The following is a 9,941-nucleotide window of genomic DNA, read 5'->3' as shown; positions in this document are numbered from 1 at the left end:
TCCGGAATGAATTTCTTCAATCCGGATGCACCTTGGGCCTAGTCACATCATGGCCCCACGTAAGTTCGGGTCTAGATTTGATGGACTGTGTCCGTTACCATTCAGGCTTCTTTTGGTCCATTTGAGTCCGGAATAGGTTTGCGACCCGCTCTACATAAAAGAATGAATTTGAAGAGGAAATGATATCAACAATGCCAACCCGAGACATGTGTGATGTGTAAGCCAATCATTTAAAATAGTTTGTCCTAAAAAACCAGGCAAGTCAAACCATTAAGTGACCCAAAAATGAGCCCTAACTTCACAATTCTAACTAAGACCCAAGGCTTGTGTGAAACCAAAACTATCAATTTTAAGACATTTTCTCCATCATCCAAATTCAATTTTTAGCACATTTTGTGGTACTGCATTTAAAAGATTAACATAAAGTGTGAATAAATCAAGTGAGTATAAAAAATAAAAATAAATAAAAAATCAAGGTTAGCAAATTTTATAACTAATGATTAAGGGCTCGAGCAAAGTCCATGGAGAGGACAACAAGCACATATGATGCATCATATCTTGAAGCAATCTATGCTGGCCCACTTAAAGACTTTTGAGAGAAACCCATCCACTTCGTTCATTAAACTAACGTGACTAGGGGGGAGGCACTCTGTAACGTCCTGGGAATTTTTGTACAAGTTAAAGCATGTTGACCAACCTACCTGGAATTAGCAGACTTAGGACATTCGTGACCTGGTTACCGCCCCTGACCATGCAAGTCCACTAGCGAAACTAGATTGAACCATTGACCAGACCAGAGATAGACACCAATGACCAAAATCCTCCTAAGGGTGACTCGACAAGCCGTTTCGGTCGTAAGATGGGTAGCACCAGCCCGTTGGGCCCAAAATCCTGGAAGGGCGAGCACCCTTGTGGGCTTGACACCCGTCGCGAGTATTAAGTTAGGACGGTGCCCGGAAACCACCCAACTTGAGCTTACCAGCTAAGTGCATGACAAAGTGCAAGTGACCAGCAAATGGGCTAACACATTAAAAGGGGCCCAACACCTCATTCTGTTGCGTAACGAGGAGTTCGGACCATCGGATGTTGGCCAGATTTGGAACATCCGTCAAGGTTATTGTCTTGGCTAGTTCCATACAATCGGGTGTCCAATGGGCAAAGGGACACCATTGAATCGAAATGGGGCTCTCAAGACCCATTTAAGAGCCTGATCACTGGCCCACGGTGTATCATGGCCTATCCGTTACCAGGATTCATAGCCCTAGTTATGGATTGCCTTGTAGGCCTCTCCTCATAGCCCTACTAACCAAAACTGGCCCATATAGGGTTAGTATGAGAGTACAAGGACCACCAGGGCCATTTACACCAGAATTGGAGTTATAAATATTTCATTTTCTCACACCCCTCTCCCTTGCACGAATTTACTATTTGACCGAGGGCATTTCTAAGAGAGAAAGCAAAGGAAAGAGAAGGGGAAGTAGGGAGAGTTTGGATCCAACCAAGGATCTCCTCTTCTTCGGGAAGACTTCGTGCCGCAATTGTGACTTCTTTTGGATTCCTTCGAACCACGAAAAGGTGAGATCTGACCCTCGACCCAAACCCTAGACTATCGAAGCTTCTCTTTCCAAATTTTCTTATAGATTATATCTATTGTATAGATCCTTACGCCTTACGTCGAACTCTACCTTTGAAACCGCCAAGAGAGGTAGAATCACCGCAAAAAGTGCAGACTATTAACCCTAGGTTACCTTTTATCGACCCCTGAGGGTCCAGATAATGATCACGGGCCGAGATCTATGCTTTAAAGCTTGCTATGCTATTTTATTTGAAATGATTTGCAATTAACCTATTTTATGAAATTTATTGTGACCCATGTGTTCGATGAAATGCCTGATCATTCATGTTCTAGTTTTTCACTGTTGATTTTACATTCGATGAAATGCCTAAGTAATGCTAACACAACATACGCTACTCATGTCTTAAACTGTTAGGATTTTATAAATGTGTAACTCATCTAATGCTCAAGTGTTTGATGAAATGCCTAAATGAAGTTAGGACGCTGAATGTCATGCATGTGTTAATTGCTAAGATCATATATAAAAATGTGTAGCTCCACTAATGCTCATGTGTTTGATGAAATGTTTGTGTGAACTCGAAAGTAATAACATGTAATCGTAATTTAGCGATTACTGAGTCGTAGAGACATGTTTCTCCCCATCTCGAGAATGTCGACTAACTGCTTAAATTAAGAAATGGCCCAGTCCAAGCTAGTCGTATTTGGCTTATCCGATTGACCCGGGTTGAACTTGGAAGACCGACAGTAGCTAGACTACACGGCATGCTTGTACCAATGTCGGTTGAGCCGAAGTGCCCCAGGTCGACCGAACTAGTTTGAAAGTCGACAACTTGTTTAAAAACCTTGGATTGAATAACCTTGAAAGGAACCCAGAGTACCTAAGTTACTACTGGATGAGTTCACTTTGAATCACAACCAGAAAAGAATCCGCGAGACTCATAAGTCGGGCCTGGTGGTATGTGATACCGTTTCCGAACTGTCGGCCTACACTTGGGTAACAAGCTTCCCCGTAGTGACCATTGAGCAATAAGGAAGTTATGAATCAGATATTCCTAACCGTACTGATATTGCAACCGTCTCGCATGTGCATATGAGTGACGGCTCTTATGTAGATCACGAATGACCTTCGCTCGTCGATGAGTCGTCTAACCCTATGCGTTTGAATTGTCGGGTCCAAAGTGATTGGTTGGGCCAGTGTTAACTTCTTATTAATGGGGGAATTGTTGCACGGGTCATGAACTTGATATCGAATTTTGAAATGCAAGCAAGGAGTGTTTTCGCCACTCCGAGTCCGCAAACTAATTGAGACTAAGTTAAGATGAGGGTACTTTAGTTTCTCAAACCACGAGGTGAATAGAATTGACGAGATGCTTAACTAATGAATTGAATTTCTTGTATTGCACTAATTAGAAAAATGTTCATGCCACAACTTCATACTTCTTGGATTGATAAAATTAATTTGAATTTGTTGTTTCCTCGATATCCTTACCTGTATTGATCGGATTAATAACATGCACAACTTATCGTTAATGGTACCACTGAGTTGATCACTCACTCTCACCCTGGGACAGTGTTTTAAAACACTAACCAGATAACCCCTTAGATGTAGGTACTACTGAGGCAGACGCACTCTACAACGCATACTTGGACTAGGAGGAGGAATTCTCGTACTTCCAGCTCTCTGACGGGCCGACTTAGCTTACGTGTTACCCATCTTCTTTTGTCATCCACGTTGGGCCTGGATACCCCATTCTTTTGGATATATTCTTTTGAGCACTTTGGTCGTATATTGGGCCTAGTTGTAGGCCCGTATCCCGACTTGATGTATTTTGGTTTGATAAGTTTAGACATATTCCTTTAAAAGCTTTAAATGCATGTCCTTGATAAATTTTAGTTTAGTCAACTCTGTGCATTTTAGATCCGTAACTCATTTATATGAGATCACTCAGACGCGTGATCATCCCGTGACAAGTCCTTGATCACGCTCCCTGCCCAAAGGGGGGAGATTAACACCCGGAACCTTGGGAGTCGAGGACTACTCGACTCCTAAAATTTCGTGGTGTTACAGTTGGTATCAGATCATAGTTTTGGTTCAAACAGGGCCGTGGATTTAAGGCCCACACGACGCCTATCCCAATGAGGTTAGATGACTTGAGTAGGACGTCCTATCCCAAAATCATGTATAGCACGTCCAAAAATTCATTTTGGTTAAAGGGACATGCCTAATCTGAGTTCCAACGATCCAGGGTATGACTGCCAAATCATTCGATTTTTTGTGAAAATGTTCCTCAAACAAACACCTCCCAACTTCTAATTAGAATGAACAAATAATCCTTAAATCATCATCATCATCATCCTCATTATCATCATCCTCATCATCGTCATTATCATCATCATCATTATCATCACCATCATCATCACCATCATCATCACCATCATCATTCGGCGGGCCATGTGGTCACCAAAGTGGGACCCAACGCCCCAAACGGCGAGCCACCGCCCAAAGAGGGCAGGAGGCCCACTCAGAATCCCTAGGACGGTGATCCACCGCCATCCCACTCGACCCAGGAGGCGATCCACCACCCAGGTGGCGATCCACCGTGCCAAGGGTCAGAAGCTCGCGGTGGAATCGTGGGATCGGCGATCCACCACGGCCGGAGAGCAGCGGGCCCGCCGCATCCGCGTGGATCGCCAATCCGACCGCTTGTGGGACGCCCCACATTTGTGTGGGGTTTACTAAATCCCACCCCCTACTCAAAACCCTCAAATCTCTCCTCTCCCTCACTTCTCTCACTCTCTTTGCCTCCCTCAACCCTCACAAACCCCAAATCGACATGTCCTCTTCCATTCTTTCATTCATCTTCTTCTTTTCTTACAACATTGTCACTTCTCTTTCATCCTCTCTTCTTCTTTCATCTTCTTTCCTCCCATTTCCTCAAATCTCTACAAAGAAATCCCCAAACCCTATAATCCTTTCACCTCAAGTCCCAAATCTCTACAACAATCCCAAACCTCAAACCTCCATCTTCCTAGCACCATTCTTGAAAGAACCCACTTCTACATCTTCTTAGAACCCATTCCCTTGACCTCCATTTCCTCAAATCCTAGATCTTTACCAATCCCAAATCCTCAAATCTTCTATAAACCTATCTCTATTCAAAGATTCAACCCTTAGACCATTTACCCCAAAGGTTAGAGAAGAATGGCCCTTCTTAAAACTATCTCGTCATTTTTCTCCATTTCTTTGATCCTTTCCCTCATGGGAAAGAGGATGGTGGCTCTCGACGAGGCAGGGCCGAGCTGAGCTAGGCACGCGACAAAGGGGAGTGAGCCACAACTAGCCATAGCACCTAGCGAATTGGGGCCGATCTGAGAGAAGTGCTCAAAGTGGAGTCACGACGAATAAGAAATGGTAGTCCCTCCCGCGTACCCCGAAGTGAACCTAGGAAAGTTCTAGAATCAGAAAGTCGTATTTGAGGTCTCCGTCGAAGATAAGCTCTTTGGCGAGTTCGCGTTGCTCGATCGCCTCTTACACAACGACTGGGGGCACATGTTTGAGGGCTCTTACCACTCCGATGCGGGCTTAGTAAAGTCGTTCTACACCCTAATTCGTAAGCCAAGTACTGACCCATTAGGATTCGACATCCCTTTCGGCAAACAATCGGTCCACATTAACTTAGAAGTTCTCTAAAAAAATCCTTGGCGCACCTATAGGGAAAGTACATATCGATGAGAAGAATATGGAGAAGAAGCGGAGATGGGATGAATGCGTTATGCACTTGTGTGGAAAGCTTGTTGAGTGGAGACGTGGCAATAGTATGTATGCTTCGAAGTTGGACTTCCTGTACCAATTGCTCCACCACATTTGCATGTATAACATATACCCCAGGACAAGCAACCGTACAGAGTGCACCCGTTTCATGATCGGGTTCCTTTACCAAGTGAGCCAGGGAGCACAAGTATGCCTCCCCACCCTCATACTTACCCAGATTGTGAAGGCAACGACATCAACCTGGTCGAGGTCAACACTTCCGTTTGGTCGTTTGATTTGTAAGATGGCTCATAAGTACGGGATCAGAGGATCCAATGGAGACCCCAAGCCAGTGAAAGTCATTGACGAGAACACGCTCAACCACATGAAAATGGGGCCAAAGTAAAAGTTGGCTAGGTTTGAGGAATTCGGGGATGAAGTTGATGAGGAAGAAGAGGAGGAGAGCGACGAAGAAGAAAGTGAGGATGAAGGGCAAGCCGAGAAGGAAGGATCCGATGAAGCACCCCTTGCCTCACAGGAAGTGTTAGAGTGCTTGAGTGCGCTTGAGACTAGGATGGAGAGACAAGAGATGCTAGGTAAGAAACTCTACTGCACAGTGAAGGTGATCCTGTGCCACATGCAAAAGGAGGGAGCGCCCCCTCCTTCGCCTGACTCTGAGGACCAGTAGATCCTCCCACCGCCCTTTTTGTGGCCCCATTCCTAAAATAGCATCTTACCCTCCCTGCGGGGAGTTTGTGATATGTATTAACTATGTTTAGTTTCTTGTTCTGCATTGTAGTACGACTAATCCCTCTAGTGTGTTAGCTACAGAGGATCTATGTATTTGAAAGACTTTCCCTTATGAATGAAATATGTATTTTGGCTACTCAATTGTACTATTTGAAAAAGAAATCTTCTTTTCTTTAAGTATGAATGGTGTGACTGATAGTACTTCTAGATGAATTTTGCTTTCCATTGGGCGCAGCAGAACCATATAATGGCACATCACTCCTATAATGTACCTAACACGATTCTGTGACTAAAACACAGGGAATGCCTCCCAAGAGCAGTCGGAACATGGTCCACCTTCCACACGGCGGGTTGGTTAATGGAACTCCCCTTTCTCCTACTGAGCAACAGGGCCCCGGCTCGGGTTTAGAATTTAATGCGGTCCCGGATTTGCACCAAGCGGCCAATGTGGTCCCCGGTCCGATACCTAATCCACCGGCCTTTGGCCAAAATCAGGCATCATCCTCGGCCGGACCTTAAGGCACTCGGACCCTGGATTTAATAGATGATCAGATGCTACTCTTGATGCAGCAACATCAACAAACTTTAGCCACGTTGGTGGGTAACATGGCCCAAAATTCAGGTGTCGCTCCGCCAGCCCATGTAGTGGTACCAACAGGAGTTATGTTCAAAAGATTCTAGAGGCTACGACCACCCACGTTCGCTGGCACCGATCGACCTGAAGAGGCCAACTATTAGCTAGATCGGGTCTCCAAAATGATCAGGCCACTTCATTGTTTTGAGGTTGAACGGGTCGAACTCGTGACATACGGGTTTGAGAAAGAGGCAGGCATATGGTGGGACAGTGTGCTGCAAACGGTTCCCATAGGATTCATGTGGACTTAGGCTGAGTTTGAAACTCGTTTCTTCCAGAAGTACTATCCCCTTACCTACCGTAATGAGAAGGAGAGTGAATTCCTCTGCCTTCAGCAAGGGGGAATGTTAGTGGCGGAATATGAGAACCACTTTACGGAACTGTCTAGGTCCGCTCCACAAATCATAGCAGAAGAGCCTACGAAGATGTGATGATTCTCCGAGGGCTTACGTGCAGGCGTTCATACTAAGATGTGTTGTGCCACCATTCATACGTATGCAGAACTTATAGAAATGGCCTTATTGTCAAAACAGGATGGGGAGAGAATCTCCCGAGCTCACTTGCAGTTGGGCCCAAGGCCTAGGGCTGAACCTCAGCTCCCCCCAAATTACCAACAAGAGATTCCGAGTGGACTCTCCACCGAGGTGTCTCATCATGTCAGCCCCTCAACAGAGATCTGATCGCATTTGTGTTAAGGGTCAAATATTGCATATCAGACCCCGATTACTGCCTGATTTTACGTACACGATAATGCCTAATATCATAATTTAATCATGTTTTTGTTGCAGGATGTAATAAGGAGCTTTGATTGAAAAAGAGTATTATAAGCATGGATTTAATGCTCCGAAGTCACCAGAGAAAGGAATGGACTCCAGGGGACCGAGATCGATGGATATACACGCCAGAGATCCGAGAAAATTGAGAAACTGAAGCTCAAGTGGCCTGAAAGTTAGTCAGAATGTAAGATCTCAGGGTTTCCACCATCCACTCGGCTCGAAACTTCATACATGGCCTAAGGACCATAAATTAACCATACATGTCAAATTTCAGCCATTAGATCTTCATGAAAGTGGCCCAACAGAGAGATCAGAGGGCGCTAGCCATTAAAGAGCATCTTAGCAATCCATAAGCGATTAAGGCTCAAACTTAGGCGTTAGAAAGAGCATGAAAAATAACAAATCCTAGTGAAATTTTGTGTCATTTGCATGGTGCAATCAGGAGATACTGACGGTAGAAGATATAATGAAAGAGAAGGGCAAATCTGTAAATAGATGTGCCATGCATGGCATATGTGAAGCCAATTGTATTTTTAACGGTGAATGTTGTCCATACATCGGTTAAGCGTGTGGCCCACGCTGAAGTTGGATCTACTTTAAACTAGAGGCCATGGGCCAACACTATGTACAGGGGCTGATGGAGGGAGTGGATTTCTAGGACAGGCATCACAGTGGACCCCACCTATTTTTTATGCAAAACGTCCAAACAGAGACGTTTCGCACGTCCAATGACGGACGTGCTCTCACCGGCTAATCACAGTGGGCCACATCCATCGCCCAAACAGACGATCTGAACCATTTATTTTCTCCATAGGGTGGCCAAGACCCTATCCAATGTCTTCTTCTGTTCCCATGCGCGCACACACACGTAACTCATGATCAAATGCAAGACGGACGACTAGAAGATCTGGTACCATGGGCCACATCAAAGTCGAAACAAATCAGCCTGGCCCGAACGGTTTTTCGAGGAGAACGCAGTGGACGTGGTGGATTTCTCGTCTGACACTGATTTTGGACCCCACCAACGTCACAGCACAAGTCGCGCAGGCTCTGTTTCGCAACAGAGCCTGCAGTTGAATGTTGTGGGCCACCCTCTGCATTGATCAGTCCGATCTGGACCATCCAGTGGACTCCAAAGGGCCCTGTAACCATCGCCTAGGTGGCAGAATCCCAGAAGGCATTGAGAAGACGATTTCCAACCGTCTAAATGCGGGTCGGACGGCGGAGTGAAAAAGCCTATGGACCACACCGAAATCATTCAAGAACCGTCCATTCCTGATAGGTTTTTCGAGTTGAATCTGATGGATGGCGTAGATCTCTCAAACGTCAGCTTCAGTGGGCCCCACCGACATCGCAGCGTAGTCAGTTACGTATTCTGTGATAGCGCGTCCGAGGCCGGACGCTGCGGGCTGTTTTGTAGACATGGCCAGAATCGGTCCAACGATCCTGGCCATTCAAAACCTCTCCAAGGAAGTTCCAACTGATGTCAAGAAGGCTGAATGTCTTAGATTAGTTCTCTTTGGCTGAAAGATGAATGAACGGAAGTTGGTTTCCAAAGATACCGCACCGACTGTCTGCGTAACTGCGGAAACAGATTGCGAAAAATCTCATGCTGGGGAAAAGGCTTCTGACGGAAGGATGCATGGACTCAAGCCACCACCCTTGGGTCTTCTATAAAGGAGAGAGGAGAAGAAAGAGAAAAGGGATTTTGAATTCGAAGGAGATCAACGGGCAGCCGGTTGGGAGTTTGTTTCTCTTTCTTCTTTGGTTTTATTTTTCTTCCTTAATACTTTTGAAAGACTTTTAGCCTCACCATGTTCATGTTAGGTTAGACCTCTTAGCTAGGGCTAAGAGGTGAAGCTTGTAGTCTGATGGGAGAATTTATGCGTGTGCCTTTTGTTTAGACTGAACTGATGTTGATTTTATTTTAATTAAGGGAATGCTTTTGGTTTTTAATGGTCTGTTGTGACTGAAATTACAATGGGTCTGCAATGGCTTTGAGTATTTTTTTTTCTTATTTTGATTATGACGTTAGGAAGCCCTGTTGTTCACCATCGTCTCCTGGGCATGGTTGGATGGCGGTACCCTTCCTAACCTTCATACATCGTCTAATTGGTTGGTAATTAGTTTAATTCTGTTGTTGACTTTGTCTCCTGGGCATGGTTTGGTGATGGAATCCATTCTAACTCATATACCTTTCACCTCTTGAAAACTAGATCAAAGGAAGTTCAGTTTAAATTCCATAATTTTTGAAGCAGGCATAAGATCTCCCTGATCTCTACAAGTGGATCCTCTGAATCCCTAGTTTCCTTTCTCTGAATTCCTTAAGTTTTAGATTAGTATTTCACTATTATTCATCAATTTATATTTGATTTCGATTTCATCTTAGGCTATTTCTATTTCTACCTAGTTTCAGATAACGTACAGGTTTCAGTCCCTTGGGATTCGACCTCA

The sequence above is a fragment of the Magnolia sinica genome, chromosome 14, assembly GCF_029962835.1.
Source record: "Magnolia sinica isolate HGM2019 chromosome 14, MsV1, whole genome shotgun sequence".
Taxonomy (NCBI): domain Eukaryota; kingdom Viridiplantae; phylum Streptophyta; class Magnoliopsida; order Magnoliales; family Magnoliaceae; genus Magnolia; species Magnolia sinica.
The sequence above is the reverse complement of the archived record's forward strand: the minus strand, read 5'-3'. Positions refer to the sequence as shown.